Raw genomic sequence first — 16219 nt, 5'->3', positions numbered from 1 at the left:
GCCATTTGTAACAAATGACTGGTTAGGTGACACAAATATGAGGAATTTGTGACCCGCTAACAGCTGGCTAAGAATGTAAATGAGGCCACTTGGGATCACACATGCCATTTGTCCCTTGCGGATCCTCTGGTTGATGAACTCCTCTGGTTGATGAACTGTAACTTCCCAACAAAGGCTCCATCACACTTCTTGCACACGCGTGGCTTTTCAGTGTCCTCTATGGAGGTCACACAGATTTGACCTTTGCCTAAATGCTTCGCCTGTTGGGGTGCTGGTCACCAACAGTTGAATGGGTCCTTGGGAGTGACTTTGAGACCATGGAAAAGACAAATAGACAGTGGGGCACAAGGGCTGCTTGTTCCCAAGAGGGAGAATGTATTTTCCAATGGGTATGTATCATCATGGGGTTTACAGAGCTTTCAAAAGGCATACATGTAATATGTGATCACATAGCCCAGTCAATGGGTAATAGCATACTCGGGGTAACAAAACAGGCAACGAAATGACTCAGTGTCTTGACCTAGTGCTAGTTGACCTTGAACCTCCTCCCCCCCTCAAAGGTGCAAACGATCATCAAGTGATGTCAGAAGAGGGTTTGCCACATTTTAAGGAGGGTTGGGCTATCGAATCCGATTGCTCTTATTTATGGATCACTTTCAGGCATAGTGAACAGCCCGAGGCAGGAATAATTCATCTTTTATGGTAGCTTCTTTCTCACAGTTCCCTTTGGGAGGGGCTGTGTTCATTCATGAGAATGTGTATTAAGGCTTATTTGCATTTCATTATCTTGAGGCCTTCCCCGACTGGACTTGGCATGCCAGAACCGTAACTGTGAGCATGAAGGATGTATCTGCATTGCATTCTCATCCAGTCCCTCAGTGTACCACAGCCAGGGCAGGGGGGGGATCACAAAGATTTGACCTTCGCCTCAGTGCTCGTTCACACTTTCACACATTAATGACTTTGCCCCAGTGTCGTCTCTGATGTCTGCTAGGCTGTACCTTCCAAATGAAGTCTAGCCCACACGACTTTCCCCAAGTCTTTTCTGAGATCTGATGAGCTGGAACATCTAAGGAAGGCTTGCCCACATCTGGCTTTTCCCCAGTGTGTTTTCTGGTGTATAAGCCATGACTTCAAAAGAACGGCTTATCAACACTCCTGGCACCCATGTGGCTTTTCTCCAGTGTGTCCTCTGGTGTACTCGAAGGTTTATATTTCGGCTAAATGCTAGCCGTTTGCATACACAGGACATCCCCCCCCCGTGTGTGTGTCTTGTGGTGTAAAAGGAGTACTGACTTCCAGCGAAAGCATCGCCCACACTCTTGGCAAATATATGGCTTGTCGCTAGAGTGTATTCTCTGGTGCACAATTAGATTTGCGTTCCGGGTAAAGGCTCGCCCACATTCCTTGCACACATGCGGCTTTTCCCCAGTGTGTGTTTTGTGATGTTGAATGAGGTCTGAGTTATATTTATAGGCTCGCCCACACTCCTTACACACATGTGGCTTCTCTCCACTGTGTGTTCTCAGATGTCTGAGAAGCTCTGACTGAAATATAAAGCCTTGCCCACACTCCTTGCACACATGTGGTTTTTCCCTGGAGTGTCTCCGCTGGTGTACACACAGAATTGACTTGTGGGTAAATGCTCGCCCGCACTGCTGTCAGATGTAGGGCTTTTCCCCATAGTGGGCCCCCTGGTGTGAGATGAGCTGTGACAACCAAGCAAAGGCACGCCCACACTCCTTGCACACATGTAGATTCTCACCAGTGTGAATTCTCTGATGGGTATGGAGATCGGACTTGCGGAGAAAACCTCGCCCACACTCTTGGCACACATATGGCCTGTCAGCAGAGTGCATTCTTTGGTGTTTGATTAGATCTGCATTATCGCTAAAAGCTCTCCCACACGCCTGGCACACGTGTGGCTTTTCTCTAATGTGCATTTTCTCATGTTTAAGAAGATCTGACTTCTTAACAAAAGTTCGCCCACACGCCTGGCACATGTGTGGCTTTTCTCTAATGTGCGTTTTCTCATGTTTAAGAAGATCTGACTTCTTAACAAAAGCTCGCCCACACGCCTGGCACACATGTGGCTTTTCTCCAGTGTGGGTTTTCTGGTGTCTCATGAGAACTGACCGCCATTTAAAGGCCCGCCCACACTCCTTGCACACATGATTTCCACCAGCATGTGTCATCTGGTGAATACAAAGCTTTGCCTCCCGGCTAAATGCTGGACCACACTCCTGGCACCCATGTGGTCTTTGCCCAGAGTGTATCCTTTCGTGCTTGATGAGATGTGCTTTCCAAATAAAAGACTGTCCACACTCCAGGCACACATGTGGCCTTTCCCCGGTGTGTGTGTGCTCTGGTGTTGGATGAGATGTGACTTCTTAATAAAAGCTCGCCCACACTCCTGGCACGCATGTGGCTTTCCCACCGAGTGTACCATTTGGTGTTGGAACAGATGTGACTTACAAATGAAAGCTCGCCCACACTCCTGGCACACATGGGGCCTCTCCCCAGAGTGTGTCCTCTGGTGCTGGATGAGATGTAACTTCCAAGTGAAATCTCGCCCACACTCCTGGCACACATGGGGCCTCTCCCCAGAGTGTGTCCTCTGGTGTTGGATGAGATGTAAATTCTGCACAAAGGCTTGTCCACACTCGCTGCACACAAACGGCTTCTCGAGACAGTGGGTCCCCTGATGTCTGATGAGATATGACTCAGGGCTCAGCCCTCGCCCATACTCACTGCAGCCATGGGGCTCCTCCAGGAGGAGGGATCGCTGGTGTGTGTGGACATTTGCCTTATGGGTACAGTCTGGTGTCTCTCTACGGCTGACTGCTCCAAACCCTGAGGATTCCAGTTCCTTCAAGACTCTTTCTGTTCCCGTTGGCGAAACTTGTGGAGATGAGGTGAGCAACATACCCACCCCTGGGTGGCCCTCTGTAGGACTTGCTGACTGTCCCTGGGTTGGGCTTGGAGATTTCCTTGAAGTCTCTCTGTCCACTGTCCCCAGACACAAAGCCTTAGAGGTGACGTCTCTCTCCCGACTCGCAGTGTTCTCGCTTGGGTAGCTCTGACCCGAATCCTGCTGCTCTGGTTGCTTCTGAGGCCATGGGAGGGAACCTGCGGGATGGCGGTGATGCTCAGGACACAAGGGCTGTGACACCTGAAGCAGATGTTGGCTGAGGACTTGCTGACAAGGGATATATAAAAGGCAGGAGGAATAGGACGCATTTTCTGGCTTTGTTTCTGCTGTGGAGAGAAAGTTTTTCATTAGAACTGCCATGAGTAGGCCCTCCCGGTCTGTCCACCTTCCTTCATCAAACGCAACCTTGGACTCAGGGAGTCCTGGGTAAGACGAACAGACAATGGGAACATGACTGGCTCTAAGGTTCTGAAAACAGGCCTAGCCATCGATTGCAATAGGACACAGAGAATTAAATGGAGCGGGCCTCGGCTGTGTGTGTGTGGTCATTCACCATGGGTCTGAATTCACCTGACAGCAAGTAACAATGATCATAGGCCACCCTGGAAATGAACCTACAGACCGACAACTTCTTTCTCAACAATGCTTTCCTTTTCCAATCTCATCAATTATACTTTCTATCGAAATCCTCGAGAGCCTGGGCAACACGTGTGTTGGCTCACTCAATGACTGGCTCTTGAAAGCCAGCAGATGCACCACGGTAGAAAGGTGTGGTGGTCTGCATTAGCAAAGAATGAGAGCCCTGGGACCTTCACCGGGTTGTTGTACTGTGTGGGGAGTAGAACTCCAAATCTCAATCATTTTGGCTGCACTATGTGAGACTGTCACCTCGTTTTGTTGGTTTTCTCTCTGGAGGACCAACGAATATTAACATCTGCTTTAGAAAAAGGTAGATCCCCCCAACTATCATTATCCGAATTCTACCTTGCAGGACTGGATAAGGCAGAGGTTGTACACTGGTACATATGAGGGTTGGAGGTACAGAGAATCCAGGGTGGATGATACCTTCAGGACCAAGGGTGTGAGGGGCGATGCTGGGAGAGTGGAGGGTGAGTGGGTTGGAAAGGGGGAACTGATTACAAGGATCCACATGTGACCTCCTCCCTGGGAGATGGACGGCAGAGAAGGGGGGAAGGGAGACTCCGGATAGGGCAAGGTATGACAAAATAACAATGTATAAATTACCAAGGGCACCTGAGGGAGGGGGGAGTGGGGAGGGAGGGGGAAAAAAAAGAGGACCTGATGCAAAGGGCTGAAATGGAGAGCAAATGCTTTGAGAATGATTGGGGCAGGGAATGTGCGGATGTGCTTTATACAATTGATATATATATATATATATATATATATATATGTATGGATTGTGATAAGAGTTGTATGAGCCCCTAATAAAATGTTTAAAAAAAAGAAAAAGGTAGAAAAATCAGCAGAAAATGTTCTAAGATTCTTCCCCACGGAGTACTTCTCCACCAAGACAATGCTCCTGCCGATTTCTCTCAGTAAATAAGACTTAATTTGATGGAGTATTAATGGTGCAAGACTGAACAGCGTTTACTTCTGTTTTATATAAAACTGCTCTGAGTCAGAAGTAGCTCAATCCCAGTTAACAACTACAACACCAAAAGGAAACGACTAGGCATTAACTTCACAGTTCTCATTTACCTCTTTCCAACTGAATTTGCTGTCCAAAGTCATAAAAAAACAATTTCCCCAGTTAATTTTGCCAAGAAAAAAAAAAAGTTCGTTGACACATTTGGTTGTCCTAGATTCTCAGTTTTAGGGGTGGACGACTGGTGGTTATTACGGCTTCCCTAAGGGAGGGGGACAGTTAAAATGTGTAGTTCATATATTTTATCCGTTGAATTCCAATAGCTTTTTGAAGTCTTCTCATATCTGAGGCTTCTTGGTTCTACTTTATCATTCTGTACCTGAAGGGAGAAGCCAAGCAGGACCCACTTCTCTAAGTATTACCGTTACTTATGTGTTCTCAGTGTCCACCAAGTTACCTGGTGCATGAGAGAGACAAAGACCAACAATGTTCAAATATCTAAATGAGTTGGCATCAAGTCAATTCCAATTCAAGGCCTACACCTGGGTTTCCGAAAGGAACTGCTCTGTAGGTTGCTTTATTGTCGATTTACTTCTCATTGCTTGACCCCCCACGGCTTAATAGGCTCTATTCCCGAATGAGGCCTAGTGCCCCAAGTTTTCCAGTGCTGCCACAGGCGGGCTTCGAGTCACCAACCTAAGCTTCATGTAGTGCAACTGTTAGCCTCCCGCAGGAACCTTTCACACAGAGAAAAACAAACGGACTTCTTGCCATCGAGTAGAATGCACCTTTAATGGGGGGCGGACAAGGCAACCACACTAAACATAGCATTTCTGTCCAAGCAGGCATGACTAGATGAGAATTCTGGAAGCCTGAGCTACAGAGGAAAGGAACAAGCCACAAACAGACCACCTTGTACCTCCTGCAAGCTAAACAACTAGGTTTTGGCCAATACCCCGAATGTTCCACCTGACCATCAAAAGACAGGGCCAACACCAGGCTGACACACACTGAGCTGCGCTGCAGGAACACAGAACTGAGCACAAGCTCGCGTTCTCTGTCACATCTACCAGGAGAGAGTGCAATCACGCATGAGATACAAAAACAGCCACCTCCACAATACATCTGAAACAAAGCATACAGCTAGATCACAGAGAGCAGCAAGAGAGAGTAACTTAAATAAGCGATCTAAATACAGAGTCACAAACCATTTTGGGGGAAAATAGCTAATGGAACTGCCTGCTACGAAATGCAGAAGAATGGTGTTTGGACGCCGTCAACAATTTTGTGGAAATGACGGTTAAAACAGTTTACAGAACGATTAATCAACGAAAGGAAGGAGATGCAAAGAAAACTTTAGAAGAATTTTGGGAAGTCCTTTCAGAGGGTCGCCCAATTCAGAACAGTAGCAACGTTACAGTGATGAAGTAGCAATGAAAATAATTTTATGGTTGGGGGTCACCACCACATGAGGAACTGTAATAAAGGGTCATGGCATTAGGACGGCTGAAAACCACTGTTGTAGATGGTCAGGTATGCATCTAAGAAGGTGAATAGAATCCGGTGGCAGTTACATAATCTCTTGTCAACTTGTGACAGGGTGGAGTCTAGCCTGTCATTTACGTCACGGCTGGATGACGTCATCTGGAGGCTCTAAGGAGAGAAATAGCTCGCTGGAGGCGGGACACACATTTATTCCCTGCAAGGCATTCCTGTTGACAAACCACATGGAGCATCACTAGATCCTTGGAGTTGAAGGAGCCATGTGGAGACCCATGCCAGCACTAAGATGCTTCCAGCGCCATTGGATCCACAAGACTTCCCACCCCCTGCCTGTGATCTCGCACTCAGCATCATTGATTGTGTTATGTGAGTCTGAAGACGAATTTACCGACTGAACTGGACATATGGGCTAATATCAGACTTATGGACTTGATCTGGACTGGGATGGGTGTTTTTTAACGTACAATTACTCTTCATATAAAGCTCTTTCCTATACACACATAAGTGTCCATGAATTTGTTTCTCTAGTCTACCCAGACTAACACAAATCCCGAACAGGACAGACTCCTGCAGGGCATCCAATTACTGAGGTGGCTCTGCCAGCCATCATCCTCGTCCCTCTCACCAAAGGATGAAGGTCTAAATACAAAAGGGTGGGGGGAGAGTTACTGAGAGGATTCAGTGGTGAGGGCTGGTTAATAGGATTCACTGTGATTGCCCTTCTGCTGCCTATAAGATGAGCTTTCAGAAGCTGCATGGGGAATCTGACTAGCAACAGGAGTCAGGAGTAGAGCTTGTCCTGGGATGTGCACCTCCTTGAGCCAGAAGACAGCGGTGACACCAAAGTGGAAGAAGGGGAGCATCAACAGCAACACAACCAGGAGTCTCAACATAAGAGACAGTGGTGGACTTCTCAGTGCACAGAGCAAGTCAAGTCCAGGGATTTAGCGCACGAGGCTGGGCCCTTAGCTGGGGCCGGGGAGCTGGACTTGGTGAGGCAGAGTTGCAGCGGAGCCCCTTTAGTGTGAGCCTACGTGGAAAGGCATGGGATTTGGATATTTATGAACTAGTCTGAAAAACTACTGCAACATAGCCTACCTGAAGACCCACAGGTTGAGCATTACTAAACTGCATTGCGACGGACTGCAGTAATCCACCCCACTTAGCGCCAATGCAACCAAAGTGTATTCATTACCGGTAACGTAGGTGTGGCCATTTTGTTAATATAACCAGACTGTGTTAATTAGCCTGGGGCCGTTTTGTAGTGACCCACGAGTGGCCACGTAGCAACTAATGCAACTGCGGAACCATCGGCATTCAGTATCGAAATTGTTGATGTTGCTTGAAGTATCTCCTTTTTATATTTATAAGTTATCATTTTTCCATATAAAATGCCACCATGAGCCATTGTGCTGTGTATATTCCACAATATAAACCCCCCCTCTTTTAAGTATTTGGGTTGAGCTTGAATTGGGCTATCATTGCCTCTTGACTGAGGGCCAAAAAAGGCTTATTAATCTTAATTAATCTTGTGTGTGGTTGATTTATCCTCATCCAGGAAGAACAGTGACCTGTTAACTTTGTATAGAAACCCTTTGATCATAAACTTAACACAAACCAACAAAACCAGATTATGCCCCATTGCACTCCTATGAGACACTGTAGAGTGGCCCATAGGGATTCTGTGGCTATAAATATTTAGGGAAGACCATTTCCAGCCATTTCTTTCCATAAAGAAGCTGAGGGCTTTAAACCTGCAACCTTTCAACTAATTCCTGAGAGCTGCAGTGGCACATAGTAGATGATCAATAAACATTTAGGTTTCAGGAGAGGAATGAAGAGGCACATCCTCACCCAATGAGAGCAGACTCCCGTAAATCTCCAGCATCACCTCCTTGTACAGATCCTTCTGCTCAGAGCTCAGTCCCTTCCATTCTGTCTTTGTGAAGACGATGGTGACGTCCTCCAGTATAACAGGCTCCTAAAAGGAATCAATGAACACGGAATCCACATCAGCTTTCCCAGCGAAAGGCGTTTAAGACCTGGATCTGGAACTTGAGGATCTACGGAAAGTCATCTAAGCCTTTCAAAGAACACCGTTCTCCACAGAACTCCTGCTGAACATGGGAGATCCCTGGCCTTGGGCCAACATCTGTGGGCAGCAGTGATGTACAAACCACAGCCTGGGATGGAATGGGTGTGAGGTCACAAGACAGTTTGTCAATGAATCTTACAACATTAAAAAATTAAAACACATTGCCACTGAATTGTCGGAAACTCACAGCGACCCCAAAGGGCAGGGTCTAACAGCCCAGGTGGGTCTCTCCAAGATTGTAAATCCTCATTGGGTAAGAAAGCCACTCTCTTCCTGCACAACCACTGGTGAATTCGAACTGCTGACCTTGTGCTGTTAACAACCCAAAGTATAACTCTGGACAGCACCAAGGCTTCTCTTCCGAATGACATTAGGCAGTAGAAAAATAAGTGCGTTTCAGGATTGATAATGGAGGAATTGAAGCAGGGGAAGATATAGGATGGGCTCGGAAGAATGGAAGACATTCTGGAAGTGGGACCTGCGCTAGGAAGGAAGAAATGGTGAGGATTTCAAGGAGAAGATGGAAGGAAACTTCCACGATAGGGGGGCCTGTGAAGGGTAAAGCTACAGAGTTCAGGAGACTCAATGGGATCTGTGTAATTCAGTATCTTTAAGAATTTTAACAATCTGTCCTAATAAAGGTCTCAACACTTCAATCACCACGCAGAGTGGCAACATATAAAAAATCGCATGACATAACAGAAATATTCAAAAGGAAAGACCTTTACAGACAGTTGTATCACCACGGTTGGGGGTCACAGTGAGGGGGTCACATGGTTGGGGGTCACAGTGATAAACACATCATTTATCCACTCCCATCACTCCTGGTGGGGCCAGGCCACAGGACACTGTGTCTATTCAGGCGCAGAGGAAGCCAGAACAGCCCCATGAGCTGCCCACAGCTGCCATTGGCTAACGCTGAGTTAAATGGCAAATCTGTGAGCCACTCGTGTGCAGCCTTGCAAGGCTGTGTGATGTGTGTGTCTGTGTGGAGGCAGGCTACTGCCGGATGACAAGTTATGGCTGGATCTCACTGTGAGGAGATTGGCTCGGGTTCCTTTTGGTATCACCCCTCCAAAAGGGCATGGGGTGGGCTCTGCACTCCTATCCACAGCTAACCAGTGTCACCGACAACCTAATCTCTGGGGATCGCAATAAGCCCCTGAACCATGGCTGACTAGTCCATTCGGCCTCGTAGGGTTGTCATGGTACCGAGGAGACTAAGAGGCTGTCAATCATTCTGAAGCAGACTCCCTCCTCTTTCCCTGCACAGCTGATGGTTAGTTCAAATGGCTGTTTCAAAGGCACCAGGACGGGCCATGTAAGGGGTCAGTTAAAGACTCTTTTGAAACACCTTAGATGTGGGATATAAAAAGACTGGTCCCCAGCTCCACTCCCCGCCACATGTGTCAGTCCTAGGGCACTGCTTGCAACTAATGGTAAATGATCGTCATGCCCTACTGATAAGGACTGTCATTGTTTCCACGGAGCGCCAGAGAAGTGGTCAAACCTGCTCAGTCGTATCCAAAGTTAGGCTGCCTCCTGAATCTAGGATCTGCTCATCTTGTCACATGTGTACCCCCAACTCGTCCCCTTCTTATTGTGTGTAGATCACCCTCTCCCATTATTGTATTACCTATAGTATAAGCCCTTTCTGTGCATTATGTCTTTACCTGTAATCAGGAGCTTGCATGTCCCCATAAGATATATAAGCCTTGGTTAGAAAACAAGCTCTCTCTCCTGCCCCTGCTCCACCCACACGGTGTGCAGACCTGGCTGGTGAGATCATGGCCGTCCAGGAGGTGAGCATGCTACCATGAAATGTGTCGGACTCTTTTATTTTACCATCTCTTCTATCCCTCTTATTCTCTAAGACTTTACTGCAATCTTTACATATCATAACTTTGCAATTGTGCCTATCGGACCCATGATCTAGTTGTGAGGGGCTGGTTTCCTCCATACTTAGGATAGGACAGGACAGAACGGTTGCAATATTTGGATCAAACTTAACAATTGGGAGGATGGGGCAGGGCTGGGCAGAAGTTCCACCTGCTGTCCACGGGATCTCAGTGGGTTGGAGTTGACTCCAGGGAAGCTAACCACAACAATAGAGTTCCAAACTCACCATGATTTGTGGCTTCTCCTTGTCTGGGAGCCAGTCAGTAAGCTTAGAAGACAAACCTATAAACAAACAAACAAACAAACAGAAGCTCAGAGGTTGGACACCGCTCAGAATGCCCCCACAGGAGCTGCTCTCGCTCGAGCTATAGGGAAGTCCTCAATGGACTCAGCAGTGGCCCCGCAGTTCATTCAGCCTGAATCTGGAGGATGGGTCTCTCTTCCCTTCTGCACACCCTCAGCAACTCTCCCCTTTTCCCTTACAGCTGAGTCTGTTGCCTCAGTTTCTATACTTGCTCTGTTCTTGGAAGATACACTCTTCTCAAAGCTCTGGGAAGAATGCACCAAGCAATGTAACGGACTAGATGACGGGCCAGTGACTTTCCCAAAGGCCAGGAACACCAGGTGTGGATTTCATTTCCAGAGAGATTTCCACTGCCTACAGTGACTTCAAAGCACCCGAGTTAGCAAAGCCCCTAGCTTTCTGCACCTCCAGGACCTAGGGAGAGAAAGAAGGGTGGGCTGTTGGAGCCTTTGTGTGCTCCACACTCAGGCCTCTTCAGCAGCCATCCTGTCCTCTCAGGTTCTCCCCAGCCCTCATTCTCAGAGGCTGAGGTCAGGCAGAGGCTCTGACGTTTCCACCGTGATTTATTCTAATCTAGAAACCTTTAAGTCACTTGCCCGGCAAGTTCTAACTTTACCTCTCCTGTCGGTGCCTACAGCTCAGGTTCCATTTCTATGGGCCCAGATCCGTTTCTGTTCTCGGAGCCCAGGAGAAGACAGAATACAGCTCAATGGCGTTTGAGAAAGAATCCCTGAAGTCTGCAACAGACAAGTCAGGCCATGAAGGAATAAGCCTGTCTCCCTCTGCCTAACATTCCAGTGGGGTTGCACTCTGAAAGTCACTGCACTTGGAGACAGGTGGAGGCCTGATGTGCGTGACTCCTCGTCATGATGGCTTCCAAACAATAACCTGCTAGTGTGTGCTAGCGTATGATCCTGTCACCGTCCTCTCTACTCACCTGGGGTTTCAGAAAGCAAGACCCCCTTCAGAATGAGCTCAGACGGACTAGCCAGAACAGCAGCCCACTCCACCTTCCGTATGGTGTTGGCTCCCCTGGAGTCAACGCAATGGAAGATAGGAGGACAGAGGCTTCAAATTTGCTGTCTCTCCTTTCCTGTATTCCAGGCTTAGCTGTCTCAAGTCACGTCTGCGTGGGTTTGACCTAGCATTCAGCAAGCAGTTGAGTGCAATTGTGTGCTCCGCCTTGGGGGGGGGGGTGTCTACATGTCTCCCTAACTGAGACAGACGCCTGGCACTGGACTCAAATCCACTCTGACACACAGGTACCACTCAGGACTGAACACAAGTGGTTTTTAGATTTTATGTCATTATAGACCATTACCAGATCCATTAACCCACAGGCTACTTCAATGAAGGCTAGTAAACCTTCATGAGCCGGTGGTCTAGAGCATGATTCTCCCGAGACCCAGAGGGCTGAAAGTGGGAGCTTTTTCTATCAGGGAGAGGACAAGGGGTTACGGGAGGGCTAGCCTCCCTAAAAATCCCAGCGCAAACAGCTCCATCTCTCTCCTACAGAACAGAGGATTGGAATGAACAGGCACCTTTAGGTTGGCGGGCAAATGCTTACTGAACGTGCCACCAGCATGTCCTGGAAAAACATTGTTCCAGGGGGTGAAGAGGGTCTCTTCTGAGAGCTGGTCTGCTCCCCAAAGCACAGGAATCTCCAAGATCACTAATACCATCTCAATCCCCACAGCCCTTTATGGAACTAACTTGATCAGTAATTTTCGGGAGCCCCATCATGCTACCTCACCCCCATTTGATGAACAGCTAACTGTCTGTCTTAGGAGACAAAGAAAGCGGGGTTCAACAGGGAACAGGAGGGATTCCTGGGGTTTTCCCTCACTTCTCAAGATGTATTGTGATTCAAATACCCTCCTGTTGTGCTGGGAGGAGATCAATTACCCCACAGGCTACTTTAATGAACAGTTAGCAGTCCTTTATTAGCGGGAGGTCTTGGGGCAGCTAGAGCCTAATTCTCCCAAGATGCAGAGTGCTTCAAGTGGGAGCCTTTTATATCCGGGAGAGAACAAGGGTTAAGGTAGGATTAGTGTCCCTTAAAGCCCCCAATCCCACGAAAGCAGTCAGGCAGGGTCTATCAAGGCAAAATCCCTATCATGTTTTTCAAGCTGCAAAGCACAAGACACCAGGTGCATCCTGTCCCCCCCCCCCTGATTAGCCCAGCTGATTACAGAAACGAAAAGTAGCATCAGTCTACATTCACACTCTGGAACCCACCCGTGGGGCAGAGTTCTGGAAAAAGCACCAGGACAACTTGACTTAGCAAGCTACCAACAGGGCTGTGGGCTTCAGGAGATAAGTGTCAGAGCGGAGAGCCGCTGACACATCATCCCAGGTCCGGGAGGCGCAATTGTACAGCGACAATAAGTAAAGATTATAGTAAAGTCATAGAGAGCATGAGAGAGAGAAGAGAGGCTGAAATAATGGAGTCAGACACATTTCACAGTAGCACGCTCACCTCAGCCTCACTTGATGGTCCATGCGGAGAGACTTATTGCTCACCAAGGCTTATATAATCTCTGTGGATGTGCAACCCCTCATTACAGGTGAAGACATACATCACAGGAAAGAGTTGTGCTATAGGTAATACAGGAATGGGATGAAGGAGAGGTATTAGGGGTACACATTTGACAAGATGGGTGGATTCTAGATTCTGGGAGGCTGCTGAATTTTGGATGATACAGAGCTGGTTTGGCCTGTTCTCTGGCTCACTATAGAAGCCATTATCAGTAGGGTGTAAACCCACCAGGGACCAGACTGATGGGCACAAGCCTTTAGGGAGAAGTAACCCATTGACCTTAACAGCAGTGACTGGGCTCCACCTGAGGGGGGGCCCAGTCTGGCAACTGACTGCCTTCAGGGAGGATGTCTCTGAGTATCTGACCTCCCACCATATGCTGGCAAATAGCCTCTAACATTTGGCTTATCTTTGGGGGAGACAAAGCTGGGGCAAAGTCTCTTTATAATCCCACCGACATGACCTTAAAGCAAGATGGCATCCCCTACACTTCCCTGGGGCGTCGGCCAGAATATTGGGGGTAGGGTGCAACAGGGGTACCCTGACTTGGAGAAAGGGGAACTTGGATACAAAGGCATAGCGCTCAGGTGAATGGGAAAAGGGGAACTTGGAGCCGAGGGTTTAGGTACCTATCAGCAATTTAAAAAATAACTGACACCGTTCAACACTTACAGAACGCAGAAGTTTCGAGAGGAATAGCCGAATTAATTTGTAAAGTGGCCTTCCTTGGGTCAGTACAGATGGGTATCATCATGCTAATTAACACATTATGGTCACATTATTAAACAGGCAACTACTACATCATGGTTACACCCCTTGATGGCGTCGTCTGCCTAAACTTACTAAATTTCAAAGGAATTTTACTGCTAGGGAGGGGCTACCTGTGACATTTAAATTTGTAAAAAGCTACAGCCCCATCAGGCTACATCTCCCTCCTCCAAATCCAGACAAAATGCCCTCACCCGAAACGTAGCCCAAGAAACACATACTGACCAACAGCCTTTTCCTAGCGATCTTCCAGAATCCCTGCTGACCCCGGAGCGTCTCCGTTTGAGATCACACCGGAGGCACGGTTGTCTTCGGTCCGCCTCACCTGCAGGCGTTGCTAGTGCAAGAAACACCTGAATGTCACTTGGAGTCGCTGGTCTCTTGGACCAACCCCCAGGGGCTAAAGCTCGCTCGCTCACCGGCCTGGCTGCGAGCACGCGCCCCCTGAGCGTCCGCTCTCCGGGGCACGGCCGCCCCCAGCCTCACCGTCCCCTTCCGAAATCTGCCAGCGCCCAGGTCCCTCGGGCGACCGTGCCCAGCCGGGGGTGGCCGGTCCGAGTCGCGCGTAGAAACTCTGGGAGTCAATCAAGGCTGTGTCCGCTCCATCCCAGACCCCCGCGCCCCGCTTTCCCCTAAAGCGACCCCAGCACCCAAGCCTTCCCCATCTCCCTCCGCCCGTCCGCGGTCACCACGGGGATGGACATCTGGAGCCCGACGGGAACCGCCCGGAACCCGCACCGCGAGCAAGTGCCCGTCCAGAGCCGCACCTCCGACGAGAAACTCGGGGTGGGGGGACCCGGGAACGCCTTTCCCAGCGGGGCCTGCGCCCCGGCTCCGTCGGCCGGAGCCCTCCCCGGCGCGGCCAGGGCGCGAGCGCACGGACGGACGGACGGACGGACGGAGAGGCGGGCGGCCGGAAGGGGACTTCCGCGTCCAGGTTTTTTGGGTTTACACACCCCCCAAAAAACGCTAGACGTTCCCGGGGTCGCCGCCCGGCCTTACGGATCCCGCAGGCTGCCCACCTCTGCAAGCGCCTGGAAATTCAGGTTGGCGACGGCGGATTGCCCCGCCCACACGCGCAGGTGACTCCGCCTTCCGCTTCTTTAACCCTTGTGGATCCGCGGCCCAGACCTTCAACGTTATTCCAGGCTTGCTGGGCTCCCGAAAGCCACCATGCGACTTCCTCTGGGTCTAGGGCTAAACAAATCCTCTTTCCATCTCTCCAAGATTGCCTCCTGGTCATTCCCGCGCCAGAAAATGGCTATCACGATACGTTGCATTGGTGTTCCACGTGGTCCCAGAGCAGGAGAGGAAGACTCTGGAAGACTCAGTCATCAAACACCCCCTCCCAGACACCCACTCTGGGGGGGGAGGGCCGTGTCAGCTTCTCCAGATGCGGGAAGACAGGATTCTCTGAGTTCATATCGTCAGGACAGAAAGAGCTCTGCCGTATTCCCAGGGTTTCTTGGCTACAGGAGCTTGTCTCTGAGAGCTGCAGAGGCTTTGCTTTGCTGCAGGCAGGCGTCCTGGAGCTGCTGGCCAATTCTAGGAATTCCCCATCATGAAGGAATGGCTCGACTGCCCTTCATGGCCATAGACACTCCTACTGGTTGGCCAGAGGTATGTTTTTATAACTAATGAGTCAAAACGACCCAAACCTGCGAGCATGTCAAATGCAACTCTGTAAAACAGACTCCAGGACAGAGCACAGCTGACACTCTGGGTTTCCAGTAATGTCCATCTGTACAGAAACAGAAAGGCTCCTATTTCGCCAAGAGGCAGCAGGTGGGTTCCAACTTCTGACCCTGGGACGGGTATCCTAAGTATCCCACGGCAACACCGGGGCTGCTTGGAGAGCCCACTATTGCAGACTGATACACTGTATTATGTCTCAGGGTCCTTCTATTGAATGCCATCCTCCCGATTGGTTGGCCAGGTTTCCAACCCACTGGGCTTCAACTGAGTCATCTCACGAACAGCAAGGGTGGATTTCAGGCCCGCCAAGAAGAGGAGGAAGTAGTGGAACATGTCAGTAGCCCATGATCAAGGTGTTGAGAAGCTTCTTGACTCAGGACACAAGGACCTAGAACACTTTGCTGGGACCGTGAGAAATGGGAGAGATGACTAGGAGGGGTGTCAGAGTCACAGCAGCACTTGAATGGGCAGATGTTCTGCTGGCCCACGGACTGGGAACACTGAATGCCCTCTGGCACGTTCCTTGCTGGAGGCGTGAGGGCCTCTGGAGACTGGTTAGTCCATTGATGGGGCTGGAGTTGAGCACCTTTGGACTGACATGGAGTGAAGTGGAGAGCCTCTAGGGACTTAGGACCACAGCTAAAAATTATTGGTAACATTTAGTCGTGAAGGACACTTGCCAAATTGTCCTGAGAGGCATCTCGAGCACTGCCGAGTATCGGTTCTCTTGACTGAAGAGTTCTTTCTGATCCTGAATAGGAACCTAGTTCTTCCTGATGAATCGCAGTATCTTGAATAACATCTGATTTCTGTGTCGCCGTCCCAAGGACTGCCCCATAGAGGGAAAATAAAACCAGATTGACATGGCAGGCATGATA

General features: G+C 49.3%; 1 long non-coding RNA gene across 1 annotated transcript; it reads right to left on the bottom strand.

Annotated features, from left to right (window-relative positions):
- Positions 1 to 482: 482 nt before the first annotated feature.
- Positions 483 to 13982, bottom strand: LOC142431541 (uncharacterized). The gene is made up of 5 exons (XR_012780843.1): positions 13872 to 13982; positions 12819 to 12937; positions 10262 to 10317; positions 7896 to 8022; positions 483 to 3258 (listed from the first exon to the last, which is right to left on the bottom strand). It is a non-coding gene; the product is annotated as an uncharacterized LOC142431541 (long non-coding RNA).
- Positions 13983 to 16219: the final 2237 nt, after the last annotated feature.

Source organism: Tenrec ecaudatus, chromosome 18 (genome assembly GCF_050624435.1).
Source record: "Tenrec ecaudatus isolate mTenEca1 chromosome 18, mTenEca1.hap1, whole genome shotgun sequence".
Classification (NCBI taxonomy): Eukaryota; Metazoa; Chordata; class Mammalia; order Afrosoricida; family Tenrecidae; genus Tenrec; species Tenrec ecaudatus.
This window is presented reverse-complemented; position numbering and strand designations above follow the sequence as displayed.